The following is a 16,294-nucleotide window of genomic DNA, read 5'->3' as shown; positions in this document are numbered from 1 at the left end:
GTCAAATTATGCCTTTATATTATTAAGACATATTTCTTTAGAGCAACTGACCTCAAAGTTCCTGAAATAATTAGAATGACATGTTTCATTCTGTCAGACTGGTACAGCTTGACAATAAAAATAAATGTTGCATTTCCTTGTGTGACATGGGGACATGCTGAAATAATGTTTGAAGGACTGTTGCGGGTAGTAGGAATCAAACTGTATTCTGAGCAAGCTCTAAAATGAGCTGTCTCATTCTTGTGTTTGAATTTGTACTTACAGGGAGCTAGATGGCACACCTGATGTTGTGTAAGAGTTGAAGAAAAGGGGACTTCTGTTTGAAACCAAAGGGGCTAAGAAATTTGGTATTGTAGATTTCTTTTCCTGTAAACCAGTTGTATAGTGGTTTACCAAAATAAATATTAAGAAATAAATTTTCATCTGTATAAACCAAAAAGAGGAAGACCATTCCTTAAAACACTAATTTTATCGATATTGATATCATATGTTTGATCTGAAATTTAACTGAGCAAAATACTTGACTATATATTGTCATGACCAAGTCGGCCTGTGCAAAGAAGAATGAGTTAAATTGCAATAAATAACAAGATGTTACTGTGTGTAATTTTGCAAATGTTTCATCCTGTTTTTCTTCACCTGCAACATATTTTTGTTTTGCTTTGCACAGGAATAAACAGCATCACATTTATCACTGTATGTTAAATAGGCAGTTATATGCATAACAGTTAATCATACTCAGATGCTGCCCTACTTGTTGTTGTTCAGTTAATAATTAAGTAATTGTGTATATGATTAATAGAGGAATCTATTTTGAAAGTTGTTATTTTCTAAATACCAATACACAGTGATAACTAGCAGTTACCATGGATTTCCTCAGAATTTAAATAGTTGAGTTACTTGTTGCATGTCTGTGATAGCAGTTAAAAATACTGTTTTTTTAAAGATGTGGATTTTAGTTAAAGGTGGGAAAATTCGGAATTATCATTCTGTGGTAAAATCTGACAGGTTAGGCCTATTTCATGCAATCAGAATAAAAGGTTAAATTGTGAAAGTGGACACAAAACTTTCAGGAATTTTTCATTTGCAAGAATTATACAATTTTCAGAGCTTTTACTGCAATCAAATACATATTGATGAAACTAAAAAATGCCCTTTTGATTTATTGAATTGACAAACAATTTCTTCTTAGAGTTCAACCACTGTTAAACTACATTTTATGTAAGGCACAGTTGTACACTGAAAGAGCTATAGTTGCACGGTTCTCTGTAGTGGAAGTTCCTAGGACTATTTTTCCCATGATCCAATTGTTAACATCCAATTTCATTTGCAAACCTAGTAAATGAAAGTTATGTTTCATGATGTAAAATGCTGTACAGATAGAATGTTGCTGACATTTGAAGAAAATTAGTATCTGAGTTCTTGTTTCCAGGAAGCAGTGGATCACATTAGGGGTATTCAGCTGAATTTTAGCTGAATTGAAATTAAGTATTTTCAGCTTGTTCAGATATCGCAATATTTCTATTTTCTGATAGCTTGTGAACTTCTTAAAATACTAAACACATAAATAAAGGCTCCCTTAAATTTCCCTGCAAACCACCTTCCAGTCATTCATACTCAAAAGGAAAACAAAGTTGGCTAAATATTGTCAAACTGTTGCTAAATTAACTAGCCGTGTTAAGGTTTCAGCTGAGTGCTTGGGAGATGAAAATGCATCTGCCATGCAGTGGATGCTTATGAACTAATACTAGATTTATTTAAAGTCAAATATTCTATCAAGCAAATAATTGAGTTCTTGGACAATATTTGTTGCTGAAATTTAAAAAGTGTTTCCACAAGGCAAATTATTATTTTTAAATCTACACTAATTTTAGGTTAATGAAACTTTATTGATATGATATTTCATTTGATATTAACATTTCATCTGAATTACCTTAACAAAAGTTCGAGTTTTTAACTATGTAGTAATTTCCAGAGTCTTTGAAAGACTGCTTGTCTCTATCTGCAATGCAGATTTCTTTCTGACTGAAGTCTGTAAAGCAATGTGGGAATTGCATGTTTGGATAAGCCAGATACTACCTATCTGTGAACATTACAGATACTATTAAAAAGTAATTTCTATACGCTTCTGTGTGTGAAAATGCAGATAAGACCATTTTTTTGGTGAAATGGAGGGACTATCTAAATCAGCATCTCTATACATGGCCAGTAGAGAATGGTAAAAGAAAGAATACAAGTAACAGCAAAAATCAGAGGAAGCAAGAAAAAGAATGTTGCAATGAATACTAAAATAATTTACTTTTCAACAATTAAGAACTGTCAGTTCAGTAAAGACAAAAAGAACAGCTGACTTTCTAGAATGTTGCTATCTTTCAATGTGATTGAATTTCAGGAGTGTTTTGAAATCACACATCCAGGAAACTCCTGCTTCACTAAAACACTTGGGAATTCAACCATTTTTGTCTCCTTGTTCAGAAAATATGGCCTAAAAGTTCCCAAGGTCACCTGATTCCAGTAAATAATTGTACAAGTTTATCTCTTCACCTGCTGTGCTCATTTTCCTTTTGTTGGATGTTATCTGCCTGCTCTTTCAATCTATAAAATAGTATTTGAAGAAGTTTTCGGAAAGAAAGATGTAAATGGAAAGAAAACCAAAACTTCAGGTGCAGCACTGATTCACTCCACTACAGGGTTGCATGAGATACACATCAGTGATGTGTCAATTGTTTCTATGTTTCCTTAATTATGATTCCTTTTAATAAAAATATCTTTGTTGACTTACTGAAAGCTACAGGAGATTTGAAAGAGGAGTAGAAAGCTTAGATGGGGTAAACATTGTTGTCTCCATGCAGGACTTCTTCAAAATGGTGACTCCAGCTTTTTTTTATTCCCCTGCACAACATTTCCTGCAAAGGGACAGCCTGGGGTAAACGGAAAAAAAAACCCTAGCCCTCATTAGCCTTTGTATTTATTATCACTCTTCAGCAGCAGCACCACCATGTAGAACACCATGATTTTCATTGACCGAGTATCTGCTGTGGTACACTGGCTGGATGCAAAATGCTGATTTTAGGCTTTTGAGTATTTCTAGCTAGCATATGAAAGACAAGCAAAGAAGAGTTTACAGGACACAGTAGTGTGACCCACACTGCAGACTTGATGGGTGCTGTTAGAGATAATGCATAGTGTCAGAGGAAGAGAGGAAGGGGATCTAGGGGACTCTAAATATTGTAATTCTCTCACAGTTTTCCATTATAGTATTCAAGCTGTCAAAAGCTTTGCTCCAGGCTCACAGAGCTCAATTCAAGCGTGGGTAGTTCAAAGCTTACTAAATTCCAATTATGATATCACACAACTGTAAACTTATTTAGCATGCATGATACTAAGACAGCTGCTTTAAAGTGAAGAACTATAATTAATCCCTCTATCCACTGTAAAAAAAAAAAAAAAAAAAAAAAAGTGTTTTTTTCCATTCTGCTCAGGGAAAAAGACCACAACTGAGAACCATTGCTCCTCTCTAAACCATAGCTATTACATACTGTGATGGGGAAAAAAACCTTTTGGTTTTAGTTTTCCTTCACCTAGCAAAAAGGGTGAAAAACAGTTCTAAAACAAAAATTGTCTGATTATTCTTTCAGCTTGAAAAATAATTACAAAAGGAAGTGATATTATTTACACATGCAGCATAAAAATATTGGTCAATTTATGTAAAACCACATTATCTTTGCATTTAGTTATTTCATCAACACAAAACTGTCAAAGTGGTTTTGAAGCAGTTTGGGCTTCAGCTGTGATCCCAGATTTTGTGTAGATAACACAAGCAATGGTCTTCTGGTAGAAGAGAAGACAGGATGAAAGACAGATTTTATAATTTAATTAGAAGAATCCTGAATGATGACTTAATAACTCTTCAACTAGTTTGGATCTCCTTCCAACATCAGATTGCTGAGGATAAATAAGCACGGCACAGTCTTATTTGATATTTGTAGATAGGTAAATAGGATCAAAACATGGCCTAGTATTTCTGTCAAAGAGGAGGAGACACTGTCTACTTCTATTTTGATTTTATATTTAATCCAAAGGCAGTTATATTTTACAACTCAGAACTTACTTCTCTACAATAATTGCTTCATCACTATTATTTGATATATGATAATCCAAGCTCAAAGATTTTAAAAGACAATTTTTACTGGTCTCTGTACTCAGACTCATATATGTTCATGCTTGTGCTGTTCTGTCCAGAAAGTTCCATTTTCTCTGCCTCATCAGCTGGGGAAATCACTGTCTGACCTAAGAGAATCTTTTTTTCAATTTACAAATCATTATTTTCACTGTCCCAGGAATAACCCTTCAAACACATCAGGCCAAATCCTGCTGTTGGCTATTCTGGTCTAATTCAGGAGTAATCCCTGTGACTCCAGCAACCTAATTGTGATTGCACATGGATGTAAGGGGTTGCAGAGCATAGCTCATCTTACTGCTTCCAGACAAAGAAACTCACCTCCATTTCTCAGAGGTTTTGATAAGCAGGGCTGTCATGAGGAAACTGGATGCAGAACCTCACCACTCAGTGATTTACCATCTGCAGGTGTGGGTTTTTGTTTTCCTAAGTGGAGTAGATAGAGATTTAAATTCTAAGATTTCTAACATTTTTGTCCGGCAAGGAACCCATACGGACGGGCCACTACTGGCTGTCACCAGCATCTGTTCTGCCCTGTTCTTCCCTCCCAAATACCTTATTGAAAGTGGGAAGCCAGCAGCAGTTACTTAACAATGTTTGTCTACTGCTTCTTTGTTTTCCAGCATAGGCAGTAAGTATTAATTGTGTCACTTAACAAGCTGGACAGAGGTGACCAAGATCTCCCTCTCTGGGGCAGATTTCACCCAACATTTACAAACTGTTACAGTGTGTCAGGGTGTTTTTTAAGACAGACTTGTACTTAGGAAACCCTAGAAAAAAAGATAAGGCTGACTGACTGGATAAGATGTCATACCTCCTCCCCTGTCCAGGTGCATTTTTTTAACTATCTATATTCTTCCTGAGGCTTTTTTTTTGGGGGGGGGGGGGGGGGGGCGGGGGGGGGGGGAGGAGAGAGGAGTCATGTCTGGCTCCTCTTAATTCTTAACAGACATGTATGCAATATCCAGCTGTATTTCATTCTGGCTGTAGCAAGCATTTCAAAGACAAATGTCTACATCCAATATGCAGGTTGTTGTACCTCAAAATCTCTCTGTTAGGTGGTATTTTGTAGATAATGGTGTGCAGCAGCCGTTTCTGTCTGAGATATGATCCTAGTGCTTGTAACATTTCCTGTGAGACCATGAACTGTGGCTTAATAAAAAAATAGCCCACCCTTGGGAATATAGAACCTTTGTCTACATACAAAAAAACCCCAGCAATATTCAGGGCAAAATAGAAGTTGAAATTGGAATTGTTCTCAGCTAGTATTTATCATCAAAGTTTTTTGGGCTGTTTTTTGGGTTTTTTTTTCCCTTCTTCTAATGTTTTTCTACCTATATTAATAATTGTATTAAAAGTATTACCTTTGCTCTCTGACTTTGTCTAACTCATGACCCTGTCACAGCTACAAGCAGCTACTGTAATATGAAGCATAACCAGATAAAATCTGAAGTACAGGCCAATTTTCAGTCTATCACATTAAGTGTATCAAAGTAACAATGAATTTTAACTCATAACCTGCTGTCTGTCAATATAGAACTTCTGTATCTGGGCAGTATACCTTCAATTCAAAAGCTGACTCAGCATTGCTGGAAGACTCACCCAGCCCATCTCAGCAAATGGAAGCCAGGTCCCCATGACGGGGCAGGACTTCGTGTGCACCTAGACAGCATCATGAGGCCAGATGGTGAACAGCTCTCAAACTCCCCCCTTCTGTTGGAGGCAGTAGAACTCTGAGCTGAACCCATCAGATGTAAACAGACCCTGGGATCTCAAAACTTTCCCTTTTTTTGTCATATAAAGTCTACCAGCAGCTGCTCACTCTTGAATTGATGACATTTTATTTTTCCCTGTCTATTAGAGCAGCTTGTTTACTGTATTACCAAAATGGGATGAATGAGGCACTATAGAAGAAAACAGTCACATTAGAACCATCTAACATTATTATCAGTGTATCATTTCTCCCCTGTTGATTATAACCCTCCAGTTATTGAACTTTATTTAACATCTTTAGCCATAAATTTTGGAATGTGAACAGTTTGCTGAGGTTATCATACAAATAACAGAAAATGACCATTTTAAATGATTCCTAAGTGGAGACCAATGGTAATAAAAAATAAAGCTTGCAAGATGTGAATTTAATAGCATGTGCAGGGGAGTGTTACATCTTTCATCCCTCCCCTGGATTTTTCCCAGTCGCCTTCAATTTTTGAACAAAAGTGAAACAGAACAGGTCTGGATTGCACAAGACATCTTCAAGTCCCATTGTGTGTGAGGGAAGAGGGAAGGGAAGGGAAGGGAAGGGAAGGGAAGGGAAGGGAAGGGAAGGGAAGGGAAGGGAAGGGAAGGGAAGGGAAGGGAAGGGAAGGGAAGGGAAGGGAAGGGAAGGGAAGGGAAGGGAAGGGAAGGGAAGGGAAGGGAAGGGAAGGGAAGGGAAGGGAAGGGAAGGGAAGGGAAGGGAAGGGAAGGGAATTTCCTGTCCCAAAGAAGCAGCCACCAAAACAATTGAAAAAAAAAGTTGTACAGGTTCTTCAGCACCGAAGAAATTAAAACAATAAGAGTTAATGAGTATTGTAGAGTTGTGAATTTTAAATAGATGATAAAGAAGAATTATAGGGAGCCTATTATTATGTCTAATAATACAGAAAGTGGGAAATATGTTTGTGACCTTGTAAATTAAATTGTATTGACCTGTGTCAATTTCATACCTATCTCAAGTTCTCATGCAATTTTTATTGAGCTCCTGATCAGGATTGTTTTGCTAGAATCCATTTGTTTCCATGGAAGCAATCAAATATGTTGATAGCATCATGTTATCCTCCAGTGATGAAATTAACTAATGTCCGTAAGTCACTTTTCCTTATAGGTGACCTCTAAACAAAAGGAGTATATTTTCTCACATGCATATTTGGATGCATGTGATATTTGTGTCACAAATTGTTACTCAAATCATAATGGATTTCTCTTGCACTTCTATCTGAAAAGATTAACCTGGGTTTTTAAAAAAAGAAACAAAGAAAAAGACAGAGGTGATACATGAAGATAAGCATCTTCAGTGGAGTCCCACGTTGCCTGATAGCATATAAGAAGGAACAGTGGCATCTCTCAAGATAGCAGCCTTCACACCTTGCTGGTAGTCCTGGTGGGTGAGAAACATCCAGGAAGATATATGTTAAGAAATAGACTGTTATTAGGTGCTTGCATTAGAGTTTTTCATCTGCAGTTTGAATTTACAAGATGCCAAATGGCAAGATCTGACCCACTTATGGAAGTCTGCTGCCTTCTTGGGGCCTGGGTTAAAGATGTGATAAGAAGACTTCCTACTCTGGTACACCCTCGGATTATTATCCATTATTGATTTTTCATGTAGGCAGTGATGAAGTTGCAATAAGAAGCCCAAGAGCAATCAAGAGAAACTTCAGAGCTTTGAGACTACTGGTTAAGGGATCAGGACCACGAGTAGTGTTCTCTCCTATCCTTCCAGTTGCAGGGAATGATGAGGGAAGAAACAGGAAGACGCAGCAGATCAATACCTGGCTCTGAGACTGGTGTCACCAGCAGAATTTGGGGGTTTTTGATCATGGGTCGGTCTAGATGCCACCAGGTCTGCTGGTGACAGACAGGGTACACCTGTCTCAAAGGCGGAAAAAGATCTTTGTGCAGGAGTTAACAGGGCTCATTGAAAGAGCTTTAAACCAGATTTGAAGGGGAAAAGGCATAAAACCAGACTCACTACAGATAAGCTTGGAAGCAGCAAGCCAATGTTTGAGGGATGGTGTGCTAGTGAGGTCCTTCAGTCTGCTCCATGATGTGCTGAGTACACTGGAGAACATTTGAAGTGTCTTTATACTAATGCGTGCAGCATGAGGAATAATCAAGAGGACCTAGAAGCTTTGGCCCAGTCCCAAAGCTACAACGTCTTTGGCATAAGCAAAGCCTGGTGGGATAAGTCCTATGACTGGTGTGCTGTGATGGACAGTTACAGGCTTCTGAGGAGGGACAGGCAGGGCAGGCAAGGTGGGGGGGTGGCCGTGCATGTAAGGGAGGGGTTGAATTATATGGTGCTTACAGTTGGCGACAACATGGCTGAAAGACTCTGGGTAAGGATGAAGGGGAAAGCAAATAAAGCAGATGTTGTTGTGGGAGTCTACTATTGACCAATTAATTATTCTACAAGGATCAGCTGCCCTTGTCCTTATGGGTGATTTTAACCTCCCAGGTATCAACTGGAAATATCATACAGCAGACACAAACAGGTCCAGGAATTTTCTGAAGCATGTTGAAGATGATTTCTTGGTGCAGGTACCAAAGGAGCTGACTAGGAATGGTGCCCTCCTAGATTTTTTGTAAACAGAGAGGGACTCGTGAGTGGTGATTGGTGGCTATCTTGGTCACAGTGACCATGAAGTAGTTGAGTTTCAAATTGTTGTCGATAGGAGAAAAAACGACAGCAAAACTTCGACCCTGGATATGGGGAGAGCAGACTTCAGGCTGCTGAGGGAGCTAGTTAGTAAGGTCCCCTGGCAATCTGCTTTTGAAGGTATTGGGGTCCATGAATGCTGATCCCTTTTTAAGAGCCATCTCTCAATAATGCAGTAGCAGGAAATTCCAAAGTGTCAAAAGTCAAGTAAGTGGGGCAGGAGTCCGGCTTAAATGAGCAGGGATCTTCATCTAGAACTTAGGTGGAAAAGGGAAGTGTACGGACATTGGAAGCAAGGATAGGCAAGACGGAACGACTATGGAGGTGCTGTTTGCCGCTGCAGGGACAAAATTCATATAGCCAAAGCTTGATTAAAGTTCAAGCTGGCCAACACTGTAAAGAACAACAAAAAGGGCTTTTTAAAATATGTTAAGAGCAAAAGGAGAATCAGCGATAACATTAGTCTATTACTTGACACGGTCAGTCACCTTACAAATAGGAAAGTAGACAAAGTGGGGACACTTAATGCCTTCTTTGCTCTGTCTTCAACACCAATGATGGGCTCTGGGACCTCTGAAGCCCTCTGTTGGAAGACCATGAGTGGGGGATGATAAACTCCTGGCTGACACTGAACTTGTTTGAGACTTGCTGCTCCAGCAGGATACATATAAGTCTATGGGGCCCAGTGGGATTCATCCCAAGGTACTGAAAGAGCTGACTGATGTTATTGTGGGACCTCTCTCCATTATTTTGCAATGGTCTTGGGAGTCTGGAGAGGTTCCAGCTGACTGGAAGTTGGTGAATGTTGTCCCAGTTTTCAAGAAGTGTAAGAAGGAAAACCCTGGTAATTACAGGCCTGTCAGTCTCACTTCAGTGCCTGGTAAAATTATGGAGAAGGTTATTCTGGAAGTTATTGAAGAACACTTGAAAGACAACACAGTCATTTGTTGTAGCCAGCACAGGTTCACTAGAGGAAAGTCCTGCTTAATTAACTTAATTTCATTTTATGACAAGGTCACCTGTCTAGTTGACCAAGGGAAGCCAGTAGATGTGGTGTTTTGGGATTTTAGCAAAGCTTTTGATACTGTCTTTCACATTATCCTTCTGGATAAACTGTCTAGCACACAGCTAGACAAGTCTATAATACATTGGGTGAGTAATTGGCTGATGGGTTGGGCTCAAACAGTTACAGTAAATGGGGTTACATCAGGCTGGTGGCCAGTCACCAGTCGGGTCCCCAGGTCTCAATTTTAAGACCAGTGCTCTTTAACATTTTTATAAATGATCTGGACATAGGCATCAAATGCAAAATAAGTTTGCCAATGATACTAAATTAGGAGGAGATGTGGACTCCCTTGAGGGTAGAGAAACCTTACAGAGAGATCTGGATAGACTAGACAGCTAGGCAATCACGAACCACATGAAATTTAACAAGAGCAAGTGCCAGATTCTCCAACTGGGATGGGGTAATCCTGGTTATACGTACAAACCGGGAGATGGGAAGCTGGAGAGCAACCCCACAGAAAAAGATCTGGGCATTTGGGTTGATGGCAGGTTGAATATGAGTCAACAGTGTGTCCTGGGAGCCAAAAAGGCCAAGAGTGTCCTGGGGTGCATCAAACACAGCATAGCTAGCCAGTCAAGGAAAGTGATTGGTCCACTCTACACTGTACAGGTGCAGCCACACCTTGAGTCCTGTGTACAGTTTTGGGCACCTCAATGTATGAAGAACATTAAACTATCAGTGTGTGTCCAGAGGATGGCGACCAAGATGGTCAAAGGCCTTGAGGGCAAGACACATGAGGAAAGGCTGAAGTCACTTGGTTTGTTTAGCTTGGAGAAGAGAAGGCTGAGGGGTGATCTCATCACAGTCTACAACTTCCTCAAGTGCCGACCGGCACCCAGCTAGTCCCCCAGTGGTGATTCCCCACCCCACTTCCCAGTTCCTATACTAGATAGGACGTGACATGGTATGGAATACCCCGTTGGCCATTTTCGGTCAGCTGCCCTGGCTGTGTCCTGTGCCAACTTCTTGTGTCCCTCCTGCTCTCTCACTGGCTGGGCATGAAAGGCTGAAAAATCCTTGACTTTAGACTAAACACTACTGAGCAACAACTGAAAACATCAGTGTGTTATCAACATTCTTCTCATACTGAACTCAAAACATAGCATCGTACCAGCTACTAGGAAGACAGTTAACTCTATCCCAGCTGAAACCAGGACAGTTTAGCTTTAGGTAATCCTGCAAAAAGCAGAGAGTTGGACTCGATGATCCTTATGGGTCCCTTCTGACGTGAGTTATTCTATGATTCTAAGGCTAGAATTTAAACCAAAACTAACGTGAAGGCAACCAGCCAAATTACCTGATTATTTTGTTAATTTATGTGCAAAAGATCTTTCAATATAATAAAGGGTGAAAAGAAAGATATTTTCTCAGCTTCTTTATCTTTAATGAAATGTATAGGAGAGAAAGATAAGGACCTTATTTTTTCATAGAAATGTTTTTTTGGGTTTTGTTTGTTTTTTTTTTTTTAATTTCTCAATATTTGCATTACTAGCTCTGATTCCCATGTAAGGATCTTTTGCAGATTTTTCAGTGTGACTTATAAACATTGATTCTGTTTCACATGGTTCTATTTAGAATAGGCAATAATTGCACAAATGCATTTACTAAAAGATTTCCTCCAAAATACTTGCTAATAACAATAATAACAGAAGTAACAGCTAAAAGCCCTCTGAAAAGCAGAAAAGTTTCAAGTGTGTTTGAGACTGGGGAAAGATGCTTGTTTTCTTATCTGACCTTGTTCTTTTAAACATCACTGCTAAGTATTCATTAAAGGAACTTTTTCTTCACATAATTTTGAAAACTGATAAAAGCTCTTTGTACTACTTTGTTTCCTAGCTTCCTGTGAAAGTTAACTGGAAAGAACACTCAATTTTAAAAACATATATATTTAAAAGAAAATATCAAAGATTGCAATTTTTCAACATTTTACTCGAATAAAGCTTAGTCCCGCTGAAGCCAACAATTTTGCTATCATGAGGACAATATTCTTCATATTTTGAATTTTGATTTTAAATTACCTTTTCAAAGCTATTCTGGAGAAATTTCATTGAAAAAGAAAAGAAAAATAATTTGAGATCTGGCTATATGGCTACACATTACACTTTTTCTTTTTATAATACCTTTCTCAAAACTTTCTTCAATTTATATGTATATATAATATAATATATATATTTCATAATTTAAATAGAAAATAAGTTGAAATAGTTTGAATGAATCAAAAGCATTAGGGTTTGAAATTTAATTCTACTGCCATATATTACATGTTTCTAATGGGCAACTTCATTGTACCAGTCTCTTTCATAACTGAATTCTTAAAACCCCAGTATTTCCCCTAATATGAAAAAGCTCTATTTTATTCTTCTTTAATACTTGTAGCTTTAGCCTGAGAGGTTCTTACTCAGTTTACCTTTAAGTTTTCTTCCTTTTCTGTAGCAAAAACATGTTAAATTAGCAATGATAAATTGTAGGTATAGATGATACAGACACAAGAAGAGAAAAAAGAGAAGAGAAGATAAGAGAAGAGAAGAGAAGAGAAGAGAAGAGAAGAGAAGAGAAGAGAAGAGAATATTTCAGTTGGAAGGGACCTATCAACAATCATCTAGTCCAACTGCCTAACCACTTCAGGGCTGACCAAAAGTTAAAACATGTTATTAGGGGCATTGTCCAAATGCCTCTTAAACACTGACAGGCTTGGGGCATCGAACACCTACCTAGGAAGCTTGTTCTAGTGTTTGACCACCCTCTCGGTAAACAAATGTTTCCTAATGTCCAGTCTAAACCTCCCCTGACACAGCGTTGACCCATTCCCAGGCGTCCTGTCACAGGACCCTAGGAAGAAGAGCTCAACACCTCCCTCTCCCCTTCCCCTCCTCAGGAAGCTGCAGAGAGCAATGAGGTCGCCCCTCAGCCTCCTTTTCTCCAAACCAGACAAACCCAGAGTCCTCAGCTGCTCCTCACAGGACATGCCTTCCAGACCTTTCACCATCTGTGTTCCCTCCTCTGGATGCATTTGAGTACCTTCACGTCCTTCTTAAATTGTGGGGCCCAGAACTGCACACAGTACTCAAGGTGAGGCCGCACCGACACTAAATACAGCGGGATAATCCCCTCTTTTGACCGGCTGGTTCTGCTGTGTTTGATGTGCCCCAGGATGGGGTTTGACCTCTTGGCTGCCAGGGCACACTGCTGACTCCTACCGAGCTTGCAGTCAACCAGCACCCCCAGATCCCTTTCTGCAGGGCTGCTCTCCAGCCACTCCTCTCCCAGTTTATACTTGTGTCTGGTGTTACTCCATCCCAGGTGCAGAATCCAGCATTTGGTCTTGTTAAAGTTCCCACCATTGGTGATTGCGTGATGCTCCAACCTATCTACACCCCTCTGCAAGGCCTCTTGTCCCTTAAGAGAGTCAACAGCACCTCCCAGCTTGGCAATGTCAGCACACTTGCTCATGGTGTGTTCAACTCCTGCATCCAGAAATGGTGGCTAGGTAGAAGAGAATACATGTACACCTGCAAATGTCATGACACACATCAACAGGAAGATAAAATACAGCTACCAGAACACCATGCTGCCTCTTCTGTTATAGGACATGGTTTGTTTTGCACATACTATGCTGAACTTACTGTCTGGCTTGAAAAATCTATACAATGAGCAAATGCCAAACTCGTATTTGGATGCCAGGGTTTGATTCTGTTTTATAGCCCTTTCCCCCCAACTTTCTCCTTTCCCTTTACTATAATGTAGTTTTGACTGAGTTTTCAGCTGGAAATTTCAATCACCTTTCCCTTATTTTGATGGGATTAATTTAATGTTATTGCAAATCTATGTATTTTCTTACTTAAATTTCATAAACATAAGCATTGCAGGGTTGTCCAGCCAAAAGTAATAATAAGTCATGGGTTAACCTGGACTGGCCACAGCCTTTGTGTCTGCACACCATAACATGGAATTGAATACTTCACCAAATTTTGGAAAGTAGCAGAAATAAAGCATTAAGACAGCAAATCTTCTTTTTCTTTGGTTTTTTTTTTTTTTTTTTCTTCTTACATGTCGTTACACCTATCTAGAAAAGAAGAATTTTCTACACTTGGCAATTGCATGATTTTACAACAAAATGCTAAGAAATCCAGCAGAATGCTAATGAATTTTGAAAACATGATACTAAGTCAATGTTAAATTTGATACATTCTAGTCCTATAATCATCACAATGAGAATTTCCAAACCCTGTCACTGGACTCAATGGAATTCCCTTTGATTAATTCACTGAGCTCAGCAATCATTTGTCTTTTTGTTCCCCTCAAAATTTGTGTTCTTTTTAGCACCACCAGAAGTATTAGCTCTCCCTCATACCAATTATTTTGGGAAGTCTTGGAAAGCCTTGAAATACGATGTTGCACTTTCCTCCCAATAGTATTCAGAAGTCTGATACTAGGAAGCTTTCTATCTTTTTTCTGATAAGGGTATTGATTACTCACTAATGCACATTAATCTGAGTATTTCTCTTTCTGCTGGTAATATACTTCCTCCAAAGTATGGAACAAACCATCCATCTCTACTGCATTACCTTTTTCAAAGTAAGTCTGAGGCATTTCCTTATTGTGTAAACTAGTTATCTGGAAAATTGCCATTATTTTAGAAAAGAGCAATTTTTAAAAAATTATGTAGGGATTACATGCTCTTATGAGTACTTTGAAAATGATGGCTTTTCCAAAAAAGTCTTAAAAGCATTTACAGGAGTAAAAAAAAAAAAAAAAAAAAAAAAAAAGAGCGGGGGGGGGAGTGAGGAGGGTGTATGTGAAACGCTTTCAGTAAGGAAAAAAATCCCCTATTTTGATAATGTTAAATACATACCAAAAATTACTGTCTTTACAGCTTCTCTCTGGTAATCCACAACTTTTCTTGGTCCTTTCCATTTCCATTCCCATAACTGCCCTTCATAATATTATTATATATAATGTAATTTTGATTGCTTTAATTGAGTGGCTTATAAGACTAGCCAGAAACAGAAAAAGAATGAAATAAGGAACCAAAAGAGAAAAGCATATGTGAAAGAAATATGGCAGTCTGAATGGGATTTCAGTTCAAAGCTAGCTTTGATAACCTGCTGTGATTAAAACTTTGCAACCATATTATCCATGAAAGCATCTACAAGAAAAAGGATAAAATAACTACACTGCAATGAGCTAACTCCTTCTGTGTGTAAACATGATTTGATTTGCTTTCTCAGTAAAACTTACTTTAGATCAGGAAATAAGAGCAAGCACAGTCACAATCAGGGTAAGTCATTACAGTAAATGAAAATTAAATAATTGTTAGGGTTTCTGTGAGTCTTACAGTATGGCTGCATGCACCAAGCGCTGGAAGAGATGCGACTGACTTGTTCTTCTAAATTCCTTTCAATATCGTATTGATTATTATTGCTCAGCACTCAGCATTGGGTATATATGGGATTCTTTTTTACTCCTGGGACTCTGTTGACTTAGAGCAGATGGTAAGCACTGTCAATAAAATGTGATATGTTAATTTATTTCATTAAAAAAAGCTGAAGAGACATTTTAGAAGCACTTTGTCCACTACTTTTTAAACTACTGCTTTTTATACACAATCTCCACATATCGCTCTATATGATAGCAGTTTAGCTGGTGGTTGAAAGGAAGTAAAATGATGATTAACCTATTTATTAAATGGAGAAATATATTTCTGTATCCAGAGGGTAAATAGAAAAGTAACCCATAACAGAAAAAGGGCTTTGGATAAGTTGTTTTCATCTCAGCTCTTTATTTTACAAATTGGAGAAGTCTGCCACTATAAATGCTTAAACAGAAATCACTAATGTATTTTGAGATGAGGATATAAGAGCTTCATATTATTTTATGTAATGTCTTCAAATGAGTGTCTGCCATAAAATGATGAGTACTGAGTACTTTTAAATTACTATTAAAATTGCCTGAAGGCAGATCAAACATGGTTGGTGCCATGAAAGCTATGCCAACCAACTCAGGTAATCACTTTTTTTTTTTTTTTTTTAAAGTGTGCTGATTCCATCATAAATATTTAATTCAGTCTTAGTAAACATACATATTACTTGAGCTTTTGTTATTTTTCCTTTCTTGCAGACAATGCCTTCCTCTCTCCCTCTCCCCCACTGTTTTTTTTACAGGCATAGTCTATGTAGTTATTTTCCCAGAGGAAATAAGTAATAATACCAATCATATTCATGAGTTCATATGAAAACTGTGAGGAATGACTGGGGTCTGGTGGTATCCTGTTAATTAGATTTAACAGATTAATAAAAACCCCTTGAAGTCTCTTAAACTTCTTTGAAACTTCTAGATGTAACAGCCAATGTAATTTAAAATAGACATAATAAAGCAACATTGGTTTCAGCTAACAGTGGGAAATCAGATTTCTCAAATCTTTCCAATATAAGACCATCGTAAGACAAAAATAGAAGTTTTATTAATTTATTCTTCTTTAATTAATATATTTATTTTTTCTGCTATCTGTCATCTTTTTTCAACAGAAACATTGAAATAGTATCAGATAAAATATTCATTTAATCAGAAAAGTCAAGTGGGCTGAGCTTTTTGGAAATCAACTAAAATAATACTATTATGCTAATATGAG

The 16,294-nt window shown here is 38.1% G+C and overlaps 1 long non-coding RNA gene across 1 annotated transcript in view; it reads left to right on the top strand.

Annotated features, from left to right (window-relative positions):
* The first annotated feature begins 5,566 nt into the window (after positions 1–5,566).
* Positions 5,567–16,294, top strand: part of LOC115337113 — a 31,466-nt gene continuing 20,738 nt past the window's right edge. The window contains exons 1-2 of the long non-coding RNA XR_003922030.1: positions 5,567–5,578; positions 9,558–9,562. This is a non-coding gene — a long non-coding RNA (uncharacterized LOC115337113). The remainder of the gene's footprint in view (positions 5,579–9,557; positions 9,563–16,294) is intronic.

The sequence above is a fragment of the Aquila chrysaetos genome, chromosome Z (genome assembly GCF_900496995.4).
Source record: "Aquila chrysaetos chrysaetos chromosome Z, bAquChr1.4, whole genome shotgun sequence".
Lineage (NCBI taxonomy): Eukaryota > Metazoa > Chordata > Aves > Accipitriformes > Accipitridae > Aquila > Aquila chrysaetos.
Note: the sequence above shows the minus strand (reverse complement) of the source record. Positions and strands in the feature narration are given on the sequence as shown.